The sequence below is a fragment of the Pseudochaenichthys georgianus genome, chromosome 5 (assembly GCF_902827115.2).
Source record: "Pseudochaenichthys georgianus chromosome 5, fPseGeo1.2, whole genome shotgun sequence".
NCBI classification, from domain to species: Eukaryota; Metazoa; Chordata; class Actinopteri; order Perciformes; family Channichthyidae; genus Pseudochaenichthys; species Pseudochaenichthys georgianus.
In genome coordinates, this window is record NC_047507.1 from 8,469,784 (window position 1) to 8,484,088 (window position 14,305).

Here is a 14,305-nt window from a genome sequence, read left to right on the forward strand (position 1 = left end):
TCACTTGTCAGGATGTGTTGACTCTGCTGCAAACCAAAAATGAGCAGCGACAGGAAAAGGCCCAGACGATGGCGGACAATCGATGATTAATGCTCGTCCTTAAAAAGTTTGAGATTCACAATTCACTAAAGAGAACAACCCCCCCCCCCCCCATGTCACAACAAAAAAGTGAACTAACAATCAGAGGGACTACGGCTCGGACGGACCGTTGCATCAAAAGGGCATAAAGGTAGGATTTGATTATTTTATTTATTTGTATTATTATAATTTTTCCTTAAAGGTGGGGTAGGTAAGTTTGAGAAACCGGCTCGAGATCGCTAGAATTTGAAAATACACAACCGGAGAAAATCCGCCACTTCCTCACAGAGCCCCTCCCCCAACACACACGAACGCGCACATGACCAATGAGGGCACGAGATAAGTTTGTGCCCCGATGGAAGGCTGACAGGCAGGTAGGCCGTTGTACTTTTTACAGTATCACGGCTTCCACAGATGACATTTTGTTATGGATTTGTTGTCAAAGCACTTCAGATATTCATTGCTATCGGCATGTTAAGAGCATTCCATGGAGTATAACAAAAAGTGTATCTCGAGCCGGTTTCTGAAACTTACCCACCCCACCTTTAACTAATGAGGTAGGGGATTTTTCTTTCCTGTAACAGACCATTTGTTCTGTACTTTGTTTAATGTGCTGAAAGTGCCATGTCGGCAAAAAGCCCCAAAAAATATGAAAAAAACAGATGAAAAAAAGTATGATTTGAGTTAAAAGCTTACAAACTAGTTAAATATTCGTAAAAAGGGCTTAAAATAACAGATACTGGTGTTTAAAGTTTGGTGAATGCTCTGCTGGGGGACCAGGACCCAGGCAGCTGGCAGAGGGGCAGGTGTAGGGAGTGAGAGGCTGATGTGAGGGCGAGGGAGATGGATGATGGATGGTGTTGATACAGGAGGAAGCAGCCCGGCTTTATCTAGGCAGCGCAAGCCAGACCTGCCGAGGTGATGGGTGGGCTGTCAGCCTTTTGTTTATGGACCACCGCCCATCTCCCATCTCCTATGTGCCCCAAAAGCCAAGATCACTCAAAAATAGCTACAACCTCACCGCTCTTTGTCTTTCCATCTCCGATTCTCTTCATTTGTCATGTTCCTCGCTCACAAGCGGTATTTTGTCTTCCCGAGTTTTGTTTCAGACGTACAGTAGCAGAGGAAGAACTCTTTAAGGGTGTTCACACAATTTGTACTCAATTGGTTGGCGAATGTGAAGGAGTACAAACTATATTAATTGTATTCATTGTAACTGTTGATAGTGAAATGTGTCTTTGAGACACTTAAGGCCACGGAGGAGGAGACAGGAGAAAGAAAGGAGGGGAAGAAGTGAACCTAATCCAACCGTATCCCCACGAGTTGCACGCTTCCAATTAACGACTTGGTTTATCAGTCTCCGACGGGTGATTGCTGTTTTTAATCATTTTCTTTCTCTACACGGTTTCTTCCACTCTATCAGTTCTTCCCACTCTTATCATCAACCCCTCCTCGCGTTGTCTCGCTTCCCACCCCTTCTCTGTTCGCCGCTTCATCATGTTTCTCGTGGAGCCGCACTCTCACACTGCGTCCAGCGTCGGCGCTCAGTCTGTATGTTGAATAAAAACTTTGCAAGTTTGACAAATCTGCCTATGGTTGTTCTTCAACCACCTTTCACAATTACACGTCCAGCTCGTCATAACACTTCAAACCATGATCAAACCCAAATAATAACATTACAAAGTCAAATGTGATCATTTTGACGGAGATCCATCGACTGCTCAAGTTTGGGTCTTTGTCTCAGGACGACAGGGGGTATGTTTTCTTCCGACTCATCGAGACGCATACCTGTAGTCGTAGACACAAATCAACAACCACCTCCTCCTTCACCTGCCTTCGTTAGTGTGATTGATTTGGAGAGCTGAAATGTGCCTGTCAGGTTGATCGATCTGCTCACCTGATGGGGGACGGGTTCTCCCCGTACCCGTTGGCATGGTAATAAATGAGTGGGGGTAACGTGGCATTGACGGAACAGCGGTTATGGCTTCTTTAATTTATCCGACGCATCACATTGACAGAGACTCATAACAAGGTGACACAGCGCTGTCATGGTTACGCTCAGTCACCTTTTGGTCGGGGCGGAGAGGAAGGTGGGGTACTGTATGATATATGTGGCACAGTGTGTGTGTGTGTGTGTGTGTGTGTGTGTGTGTGTGTGTGTGTGTGTGTGTGTGTGTGTGTGTGTGTGTGTGTGTGTGTGTGTGTGTGTGTGTGTGTGTGTGTGTGTGTGTGTGTGTGTGTGTGTGTGTGTGTGTGTGTGTGTGTGTGTGTGTGTGTGTGTGTGTGGCCTATCATTACTATACTTGTGGGGACCTAAATCTGTTTACACAGTCGGGACAAATTGGAGGTCCCCATGAGGGGGATCATTCATTTTAGGGTGAAGACTTGGTTAGGGTTAGGGTTAGGGTTAGTTATGTGTTGGTTATGGTTAAGGTTAGGATAAGTCTCCAGGACATGCATGTAAGTCAATGTAATGTCCCCTGAAGTGATGTATACATGGGATGTGTGTGTGTGTGTGTTTGTGTGTGTGTGTGTGTGGAGGCTCACTGATTCGAGGTTGCCTCTCCTCCCTCTGGTCAAGGTGTTATTGAGAGCGGGGCTGTTATCTCTGTCCGTAAAGACGCCTCACTAACGGGAGTACACCGTCCCTACCAATCTCAGCGAGCCGAGCGGCGTGTCCGGGTGAGTCGTTGCTAGCCACATCCTCCTGGGTGGGCTATAACTCATCTCTCGACGGGGATAGGGCCTTATCTCAGTCCCCCTCCACAGGCCTGCCCCTCGCCTGCTCTGTCTTAGGGAAAAGATTTCCTGGTGCCCCGGTGTGTGAGTTATAGTCGGGGTTAAGGTGACTGAATAGGCCTGTCTGTTTGGGTTGTCTTAGGGGATTTATGTCTACGTGGGCCGGAGGAATGTGAAGCTTTGTGCGTGTATTTATCAAGTCGGTGGATGTATGCGGAATTGAAATGTATTCACCATGCAAACAAGTTCTGCTCAACTTAATGTATCATAAACACTATTGTCATAAAGTTATTTAATCATGTGAAGGGCATCCTTACAGTTGCATCTGAGGGTTGCCCCCACCCCTCGTTCCACACACACACACACACACCCCCACCCACCCACCCACCTACCCCATCCACGCCGCCTCTCTCTGTCATCTCGGCCTATCAATCAAAAATGTATTAAGTCCGGAGTCGGGGCCGATCAAAGGCAGAATTCCTGGGAGGAGAGCAGATAAGGCCTATCTCATTAATAAGTGCTTTACCATCGTAGGGGCCCGCGCGCCGCGCCACACCCTGCCTGCCTCCCTTTGATATCTAATTATCCATCCGTTTCATTCTGTCAGAGAGGGAGGAGAGGGACGACTCACGGTGTCATCACAACCAAATACTGTTGCGTGCGTGTGTGTGTGTGTCTGTGTGTATCAGGATCTGGGCAACCAAAAACATTTATGACATGCAGCAAATCCAAATGTGCACCGAGTGGCACATGTAAACAAATGCAAATAAGATGCTCTCGCAAAGGCAACCGGGCCTGCGTTTCCACGGCACCCCTCCTGAATGGCAGTCATGCATACAGTGCGATCCTGAGATGGAGAGAGGGATCTATTCTACAGAGCGTGTAACACTAACAGCCAACTGATGCCGGGACTCGGAGGCGGCTTACAAGTAAACCTTTTAACAATCCGTAGGAGCAATGAGCTCTTAGAGTCTGAAGGCGGATGAGATAGTAGCGGGCGAGCGAAGAAACAAGATATTAAAACATCAAGGTAAGATATTGAGGAAAGGGGATAATGGAAGGAGAGCAAGGGTTAAGAGGATTTTGAAGAAACGCCGGGTAAAGACTGATGGACAAAAGAGGAAGAAGAAATGAAGAAGGAAGGGAGAGGCAGACAGGAGAAATGAGAGAATGGGAGGCAGAGAAAGAGCAGGGCATTCTTTCCCCTTCTCTCCGTGGTTTTCTGTAAGAGTAGCTCGGGAAGATAAGGCTAAAAGGTCCGTCAGTCTGTTGTGGAACAATCCGTTCTGTGTCTCTCCCCTTTTACTCTCTCTCGCTCACGATACTGCCTTTCTCTCCGTCTAATGGCACAACTCAGATTTCGAGCGATGCCTCGTGTGATATGGCTCATCTCTGGTGGCATGGTTTACCGACATCACTTGTCCAATACAATATACTCCCATAAAGAGCAGGGGCATTCGGCGAACACTTTGGGCTGTTTCTCTTTTAAGAAACAAACTTTTAATAAAGCTAATATTCAAAACCATTCGTGTCCTTTATTGATACAAAGAAAGTCTATTCAAAGCCACAATAAAGGGCTGAAATGATGTCTTCGTTTTACAGAGCCGCTCAAACCCTCGTCTCTAATCGCTCAAAGCAGAGCTCCGAGACAAACACAAACCAAGGAGGATTTAGAAGAACAAAACGGACACAACACACAGGCCCACGTGCCGAACAAAGACTCCAAAGTCTGCCTCCCCATCCCGTGTCTTCCTTCATCTCTTGGCGTTCCTCTTATGAAGAGACTTTCTTCAAGAGCGGCGAGGAGGTGTGTCAAAGACATGGGTCACCATGTTTACAAAGACCACTTTTAATCCAATCACAGCTTCCCCCTGCTTTTATTTCCTGTTTCATGGGATTAAAATTAAATGAAACATAATAAATTAATTTATGGCTGAATAACATATTTTCCCCCGTTTCTAAATAAATGTGTTTAAAGACTAAAAGAGAATCTACAAAGGCAATAATTAAAGTCAAAAGAAGCAAATTAGTTTTGCATGTAGTTGCTATATTTCTAAAGAAAATGTTGATGTAAAATCCAACAAACAAGTCTCAGTTATCATTTAATATTATTTATAAAGGCTTCTTCACAAAGCCTGAGTTCTGAAGTGAAGACACCAGTTAATCTGTGAACAATCAGCCGTGAATACCTCCCTCTCTCTGTCTCCGTCTCCGACCTGTTGTGAAGCAGCCTGAGGGTTTGAATCAATGACTGTCTGGTGCCAGGCTGCCTCACCCCAGGCTCTGGTGGGAATGAAGAAGAGGTCAGCAGACGGGTGTGTGTGTGTGTGTGTGTATGTATGTATGTATGTATGTATGTGTGTGTGTGTGTGTGTGTGTGTGTGTGTGTGTGTGTGTGTGTGTGTGTGTGTGTGTGTGTGTGGCCTAGCATTACTATACTTGTGGGGACCTAAATCTGTTTACACAGTCACGTGTGGGGACTCGCCTCCCTTATGGGGACAAATTGGAGGTCTCCATGAGGGGGATCATTCATTTTAGGGTGAAGACTTGGTTAGGTTTATGATTAGGGTAAGGGTTAGGCATGTGTTGGTTCTGGTTAAGTTTAGGATAAGTCTCCAGGAAATGCATGTAAGTCAATGTAATGTCCCCTGAAGTGATGTATACATGGTATGTGTGTGTGTGTGTGTGTGTGTGTGTGTGTGTGTGTGTGTGTGTGTGTGTGTGTGTGTGTGTGTGTGTGTGTGTGTGTGTGTGTGTGTGTGTGTGTGTGTGTGTGTGTGTGTGTGTGTGTGTGTGTGTGTGTGTGTGTGTGTGTGTGGTCTAGCATTACTATACTTGTGGGGACCTAAATCTGTTTACATAGTCACGTGTGGGGACTGGCTTCCCTTATGGGGACAAATTGGAGGTCTCCATGAGGGGGATCATTACTTTTAGGGTGAAGACTTGGTTAGGTTTAGGGTAAGGGTTAGGCATGTGTTGGTTATGGTTAAGGTTAGGATAAGTCTCCAGGAAATGCATGTAAGTCAATGTAATGTCCCCTGAAGTGATGTATACATGGTATATGTGTGTGTGTGTGTGTGTGTGTGTGTGTGTGTGTGTGTGTGTGTGTGTGTGTGTGTGTGTGTGTGTGTGTGTGTGTGTGTGTGTGTGTGTGTGTGTGTGTGTGTGTGTGTGTGTGTGTGTGTGTGTGTGTGTGAAGGTGTATTCCCTTGGCTGATGCTTCATCGAGCCTGGCCAGAGAGGTACATGGAAATACAAAATGGGCAAAGTGTTTCAATAAACGGGAATAGGTGGACGGAGAGTAATCGTGAGACCCAGAGGGCTCGACAACGGAGCTCAAACAGTCGCAGAACATCATGTGATTATAAAGACGCCAAATTGGCTGTGTTCAAGCCGATGGCAGACTCACAGTCACAAAGCTTATTTTAATCAAATTTGGTTCAAATCCATGTCACTTCAAATTAGAAGTGAAGCAAATGTCGATGTTTTTACAGCAACTTAAAAATAACTTCTGATGATGATGATTACGTAACACACCAACAGGACGGCAGCCCGAATGGCCTTCAGCCAAGCTCTTCGCTAAGCTAATACCTTTCTCTTGAAGCACCAACAGGCGAGAGAGAACACATCAGACCAACAAGCAGATGAAAGAGAGGTCAACGCGCCGGGTGGAGCTCTGCTCGGGCTGACCAGGGCCAGAGGCGCTGCCTGCCTGGGTGGCACTGCCTACACCCCCAGACTAACGGGTCTGGTTGTGATTTGGTTGCGCGGACGCTAAAACACAGCAGAGTCTTCCTTCGGTTTCTTTTTTTTTTGTTCCCAGGATGCCTTGGCTAACGTGGGTTAGGACGGGGTGACAGAGAGGTCAGAGGGGCTCCAGTCGACTGTGCCCTGAAGGGGAATCCTGGGGAGGGATAGCAGAGTCGTGGTTGAGAGAGGGGGGGCTATCCCTCAGGAGCCTGGCCCCTCCCAAATCAAAACAAACAAACAGTCTGATCTAATCTGGCTGGATGTAAGCCCTCCAAACAGAGCGCCTGGAGCAGCTACTGCACAGCGGCCTGTCCCTCGCAGCTATTTAGACATACTGTAACTACAATAACTTCATTGAACAGGATCCTTACTTTGAGGAAACATTGAATGAAACTCATTTACATTATTGGGCTCGTTGCATTACTCTCTGCTTTTAACTCGATAAGAGCTCTCTTTTCTCCAAAACTCAGACTATGAGGTACAACAACGTTTACGATAAGCTTGTTCTGAATACACAAGTCAACATCGTTTTACATTTAGTTCTGCTTTACACACACTGCGAGGGGAACAGTATCGTGTTGGCTACTGCCTGAGAAAGCCAACATGTTTGTGTGTTGAATAGTCACCCTAAACATTCTTTGTGCTTTTGTGTTTTGAAGCGTTGCTATGGTTTGGACAGTAGACTAAACTTCTCAGCGGCTAGCTGTGACTTCAACACGACGCTAAACAAATTCCTCTTTCTCAGCAGTGCGTCCACCATTCGCAGCGCGGCGTTCGTTCTGTCGGCTGACCAGCGAGAGAAGATGAGGGTGAGATTAACCCAATCAGGGGTCAGGCTGAGGTTATCACAACCACTCCAAAACTAAAACAGATGGAGAACGGAGTGCAGCACGACTCAACGTCTACTGTCGGACTCGTATCTTAAGGCCATATATTCTCCTGCTCCGGTGGACTGGGAGAATATCAAACTTGGTTTTGTATTCTGGGTCAAGGTGTTCTAGCAGAATATGGTGTGGGTCAGCAAGTCTCTCGCATATGATACGACACATGATACGACACATGATAAGACACATGATAAGACACATGATACGACACATGACAGGAGTGTAAATCTTCCAGAAGGATGAATGTTCCTTGTCCTTCAACGGGACAAACACAATTAAAGATGGTAAATAAAAACCCACACACAAACAGTGTTCAAACGGCTCTTTCTGTAAATGCATACTTCAAGTGTATTATTACATTATGATACAAATAAAACCCAAACACTATTTCCTTTTTAGTAGTATCGTATTTGCTCTTGCTGGTGACAATGCAGATCTGTTTTGAACTGGTCTCTTGAGAGTAGAAATAAAAAACGTGTCTAGTTTGGCCCAAACATCATTCCTGTTGTCTGTCAGTCTGCGCTTGCTTCCCCCCCCCCCCCCCCCACACACTGTCTATTTTTGCATAATTGTTTGCTTGTTCTCTTCATTATCTCTCCATCTGGAATTCAGCTCTCTGCAGTGATAAACAGGAGGCCCCTCTCAGTCTATTTCTCCTTCCTTCTCTCTCTGCAGCTCCATGAGATGTAATTGTGATTAACAGCGCCATGACAGGAGGACACGAGACTTTTGTCATGTCGGAAAAACCAACAAACAAAACCAACGAGATAAAGTGATGGAAATATGTACAGCATCTTATCACCGATGCTAATTGTTTCCGTGTGGGTGGGGAGTGTGCCCGTGGATATCAGCGGTGCACGTGAGGGAGGGAAAGAGGAACTTGAGAATATCCTCCCTGTGCGTTTGGCCTGCGCCTGACTTCAGAGCTAAGCCCTCTCTCAAGAGAAGGTCAACACCAGGTTCAACTTTTCACCTCGGCCGGTCTGAGGGAACACACTAAATACCGAGGACTCCGCCACCGTGCGCGGCAATATGGCCTTCGCTGCATTTCTGAGCAGACCGGCACAGCGCATATCAAAACCACAAAAACACTATAATGCATTTTCAATTTAAAACAAATACCACAACAAATGATCTTGCACCAGGGTTAGACTAAATGAAAAATAAACATATAGATGCAGGTGCTGGAGAAACAAAAGCATAGCTCAGGACTGTTTTTGTTGTTATTTTTTTACTCTTATTTCATTGTATTTTAGTGTCTTTGAGCACTGGGAAAAGCACTATATAAATATGATATATTATTATTAATAACAGTATAAATCTGCTTGAATATTGAACTGCAGATACGCAGCTATGTTTTATTTCCCAAATTGGGATCAATAAAGTACTATCTTATCTTATTTACATTATAATCGTGCAAGTTGCTTTTTAAAACTTAGATAACTTGCAAACTAAATTAAATGAACACCAATGAACTTGCAAAGTCAGCAGAACATCAAAGGCAACACCGTGCTCTCCTGTACTGAAGGGCCCAGTGGGCTGACTACAGCGGCAGGGAGTCGGTGAACCTTGTTTCACTTTTGGGCATCATGTCTCGTGGTGCAATGTATATGAGAGTGTGTGTGTGAATGTTTTAACATGTGTGTGTGTGGGTAAGGCGATGTCAGCGTCGGTCAGGTGTAACCGTACAGACAGACAGGCAGGCGGCCGGCTGGCGTCAGCCGCCACACGCCTGTCACGACACACCACACGCCGAGGAGCCGCATACCGCTGCACCCACACTGCGTACACACAATGAGCGCTCAGTCCCCGCATCATGCACCAGCGGCAGCAGCAATGTGAAATATTCACACAGGGACAAAAGGTAGAGAGCAGGGCGAGGGGGGGGGGAACCTGGGAGCTGAAGACAGAGGAAAGGGTTCAAGAAAGTGGAAGAAGTCACATGAAATAATAACTTGTGACAAAGTTGAGCACGCAGACAGGTCTCATTGCATTTTTACAGGTTCAAGTTTTGCAAACTACAAGAAAAAAAAGTTATCTGGATCATTTTGAGAAAAATTCAAACAACTATTTGTTCAAATGTTGTTTGTAAAGGAAGATAAAAAGCAATCATTGTTTTACAATTACTTTAACTTTCTATTAAATCCATTGCAATATGTATTAATCATTATTAGGCGCGGAGAAATGAGTTAGTCAATTGACATTTAATCATTACCATTTTCAATAATCAAGTTATCGTTTCAATCTTATGTTTGGGAGTATGTATAAGAAATATTCTACATTTTTTTAAATGTTCCTGTTCTTTTTTGCAATATTTAACATCTTTGGTTTTTGTCTGTTAGACAAAAATAATCAGTTTCACAATGTCGATTTGGGCCTAGGAAACTTGTTTTATGGACGATAAAACAATACATAATATAATAATAATAACTAAATATGAATTTGTATTGAAAGTATTAATCCTTTATATGCAGCACTAACACACACACAAACTTGATGTCAATCTCCGCCTCAAAATATTGCAGAACTTTCCACGTGAAACTAATTATCTTTAAAATGTTGGAACACTTTCACTACAAATAACTTTATAAGAGCTAAAAAACGAAGTATTATTCCTCAGTAGTCAGACTGTGGGACCTGAGCTGAGAGACTACAGGTGTACTACAGCTCTCTCCCGCCCTCTGGTGGAGAAGCAGCAGACCTACACTAACGCTCTGCTCTTCTGCATGACCTCCTTAGTGAACTCTTAGTCTGACCTGATGTTTCTAACCTCGCAGGGATCTGGGGGATGAACAGCAAAGATATTAATGTCAGCCATGTGTGAAGAGGTCGCTTTAGCATTTTCTGCAACCAGGGCCGAATGGAGTACAGTGGGGCCCTCTCAAGCTATCGCCGACACCCTGAGCCCCGCACATCTGGTGTTAATCAGGAAAGCTTACACAAACACACACATACAAAGAGACAGACACACACAAGCAAACACTTCTGCAAAGATCCCCTTAAGAAAATCCCTCTCAACTCCTGAACTTCCGACATGACTGGGGTCAACACACTTGCCCTGGATATTTAGTACACACACCAGAGCCATGTAATAAGAGCTGTTGAGTTGTTACAGTACAGTGTTCTCACACACACACACACACACACACACACACACACACACACACACACACACACACACACACACACACACACCACACACACACACACACACACACCACACACACACACACACACACACACACACACACACACACACACACACACACACACACACACACAACATAAAGAGAAAATGTGTGTTCTTAGCTAGTGATAAAATAAAGACATGACCAACCAGTCACTACACAGCATTGGAAGAGTTATTACATCACAGATTAAAGGACCTGATTAGTTTGTGCTAAATTACGTACGATTTTAACAAGGCTATATACAATGACAAAAACACCACTGTATCATGCAATTCTTCAATCAAAAATGATAAAAATAAACTAAAAATGTGATTACTAAAAGGTATTTTAAACTTTCATCAATGAACTTGCATTTACATTCTAAAAAGTGAATCCTTTGGTGGTTGTTATCTTTTAGACTATTATAATATCTCTAGGCTGAAGTTAAAGTTGTAGGAATATAAGGGAATGACCTATTGTCCTCATTCTTCGTACTTAAAGATGATAAAAGCTTTATTTTCCACACCGAACAGGTAAAACAAAGCGAACAAGGAGAATCAGGAAATCATTTTTCAACAAAGACATTTCGACAAAACACACTATGAAAATCACAAGTGTGAATATGGACCATAATGACTGCTGTTATATATAAGTGCTGTGAAAAGGGGGAAATAGTATTTGGTTTAATTTTAGAATAATTATGTTTCAATCTTAAAAATGTGTAGAGCAAAAATTAAAAAAAAACATTAATAAACGTGATTCAACGAATCATGTTTAAACGTACTGCGGGTGATATGACTACAGCAGTGTTTCTCAAACTTTTTCATACCAAGGACCACTTAACCAATAAAAAAATACTCGCGGACCACCTAACTCCACAAATATCCAAAATCACATCGTTTTTCTAGAACAGATTACAAATCGCCTGAAAATGGTACAAACAAGTGGCAACATGTGTGATGAAGGTGTTGCGCTGGGCTAGATCATACAATCGAAACTTAAACTCGCTCCATTGCGGAGATATTCCCGCATGAGTGCGGAAACTTTAATTTATTAATTTATTTAAAATGTTACCAATATACTCACGGACCACTAGGGGGCGCTCACGGGCCACCAGTCGTCCGCGGACCACACTTTGAGAAGCACTGGACTACAGCATATCAATGACGTGTAAACTAAAGGATTACCATGGGTCTTTATGTGTGGTTTAGTGAGTGTGAAAATGACAAACCTCCGTCCACACGTTTATTCGACACCCGTTTCTGGTCTTCTCTCTTCAGGTAAGGAGCAGCCAAGAAACAGTCTCCTGGCCCATGAGGAAGATTCTACAGGGCGACATATACAAACATGTTTGAGTATAAGAGATACTTAATAACAACCCAATTACAGTGAGTCAGAAAAACTCATGGCTAACTAAAATATTTTAAACTCCATCCCTATGATGTTGTGTTAACTAAAAACATTAGCTAGCTTGTGTGAAGTAACGGTTAGCTAGCTTGGGGTATATTTGTGTACAGTGTTGTGGTAATTGTGCCAAATTAATCAGTTAGTATCTTTCTAGTCTTTTCGTTTGTAAAAGTGAAAAACACTGATTAACAATATGTAAACTAAAGCAAAATCTCACCTTTGAGTGTGGCCGGTCAAACACTGTTTTCGAATGCGGCGTCTTCTTTACCTCCCGTTGCCAGCGCAACAACAAACCGTAATGAGCTCACTGCTGCCCCTTGTGACCATACAACTAAACATAAGGCTCTATCTGCGCTTTAATGACATTAGCCAAATGGAAAAGGCCAGGCTAGCATGGCAAAAACAATCCAAATACATCAAATGCCACTGTATAAATCCTCTGACAAACAAGGTTTAATGAAGCAGTACTCTAACTTAAAATATTAAATTGTATTAGGTATAGGAAATTATAGGAGATCTCCACTTTGAATATAGTATGTCATATCTTATTTTACTGTAGGCTACTGTTTCTTGTATATCTATACTCTGTACAAATATTATGTTTATTTTTATTTGTACAATAGTTTTTTTAATAGTTTTTATAATCGTATTATTTTTTGCTCCTTTAAAACAATACCAGATTCTTATTTTGGTATCTGCTCCATTTACACTCTGGATATGGCGTTTCCAATCTAAAATCTGACTTTATCACGCTGCAGCATGCACTTCTTGATTCCAAACTGCTTTTGAACAGTAGAAGAAAACCAAAGCAATGCTTTTGCTCCCAAGTCAGCGTCCCTCTTGCCTCTCCATTGACACCCTTGATGGCGTCTCTGTTGAGTTTGTCGATACCTACAAATATCTGGGCTTTTGGTTGGACAGTAATCTCAACTTCAAACACCACATTGAAGTTTCTAACTAAGAAATTGAATTACCTCTTGGCTTCCTTTACAGACTTAATGTTGTTTTTCATCCCGTAAAAGGTTGGTCTCTGGCTTATTCCTGTCCCAGCTGGACTACGGTGATACCATTTATAGATTTGCCTGTCCCACTGTTTTGGCCAAACTTGACCCACTCTACCATGCTGCACTGCGTTATATCAAATGCACCCTATAGGACTCATCATTGCAAACTGTATAGCCTAACTGGATGGTCCTCACTTACTATGCGTAGGATGCAGCATTGGTTTTTATTAATGTATAAAGCCATTTTATAAAGCTTCCACTGTACATATGTGCTAGATTTGCTCCAGTTTGTGACTCTTACAACCTCAGATCCAGCGCCTGGATACGGTTCCAGGTTCCTGCCGTGCGGACTGAGGCTGGGAAAAGGAGTCTTTTTTATTATGGTCCTTGGTCTTGGAATGACCTTCAATCCCGCCTCAAACTGACGGCACTTGTCTCAATAGCATGTTTTAGATTGAAGTTGTCTGAAGTCCTTACCACCAGCTGCACCTTTCTTACTGTCCTAATGTGCACAATGTAGTGACTGCTTTTTTATCTTTTGTTTTCTTAGTTATGTTCTCTGTATTTTATATGTTTGTGTTATGTGTTATGTTGCTGCCTTCTTGGCCAGGTCAGCATTGCAAATGAGATTCTATCTCAATGCTTTTATCTGGTTAAATAAAGGTTAAATAAACAAAAATAAACACCAAAGCAAATTCCTCGTATGTGAAAATCTACTTGGTTATAAACCCGATTCTGATTCTGAAAAAAACAACAATCAAACACAAACTGGCATACATGTACATTTATTGTCATCACATACAACAAATATAGGCCCAAACATTTTTTTGTTTAATGAGTACAAATTCCCTGTAATATCTAAAAAAATATATACCAACCTGTGGCCGGAAAACAGCCGTGTTGGTTTTACCTTTGAATCTTAGAGATCATAAAACAAGTTTTTTCAGTGTGCACAATTTCAATAACAATATCACAAGAAGTACATAGGATAAGATTCTTTGATAATTTCTCTGTGATGGTGCAAAGTTGGCATAAAGCCCAGATATGCAAAAATGAGAGTTGAAAAGTACAAAATGTGGTTGTGTTTTTTAACGTACCCGGTTGTACAGGTTTCAACTTTTTTTGAAGCGAAATCACGTTTGTGTATAGTTGTGGCCAGGGTCTTTAAAGCCTTATTTGGATACCCTTTGATACCCACATGTGCATGCCATAAGGTACATTCAGTTTAAAGGCAATGGTATGGTTTGTATGTGAAGTATGCAGACGTATAATT

At 43.0% G+C, this 14,305-nt stretch overlaps 1 long non-coding RNA gene across 2 annotated transcripts in view; it reads right to left on the bottom strand.

Annotated features, from left to right (window-relative positions):
- LOC117446912 (uncharacterized) overlaps positions 1-12,304 on the bottom strand; it is a 104,497-nt gene extending 92,193 nt beyond the window's left edge. For both annotated transcript variants that reach the window (XR_004552179.1, XR_004552178.1), the window contains exons 1-2: positions 12,246-12,304; positions 11,853-11,946 (exon numbers count right to left, since the gene is read on the bottom strand). This is a non-coding gene — a long non-coding RNA (uncharacterized lncRNA). The remainder of the gene's footprint in view (positions 1-11,852; positions 11,947-12,245) is intronic.
- Between the last annotated feature and the right edge of the window lie 2,001 nt (positions 12,305-14,305).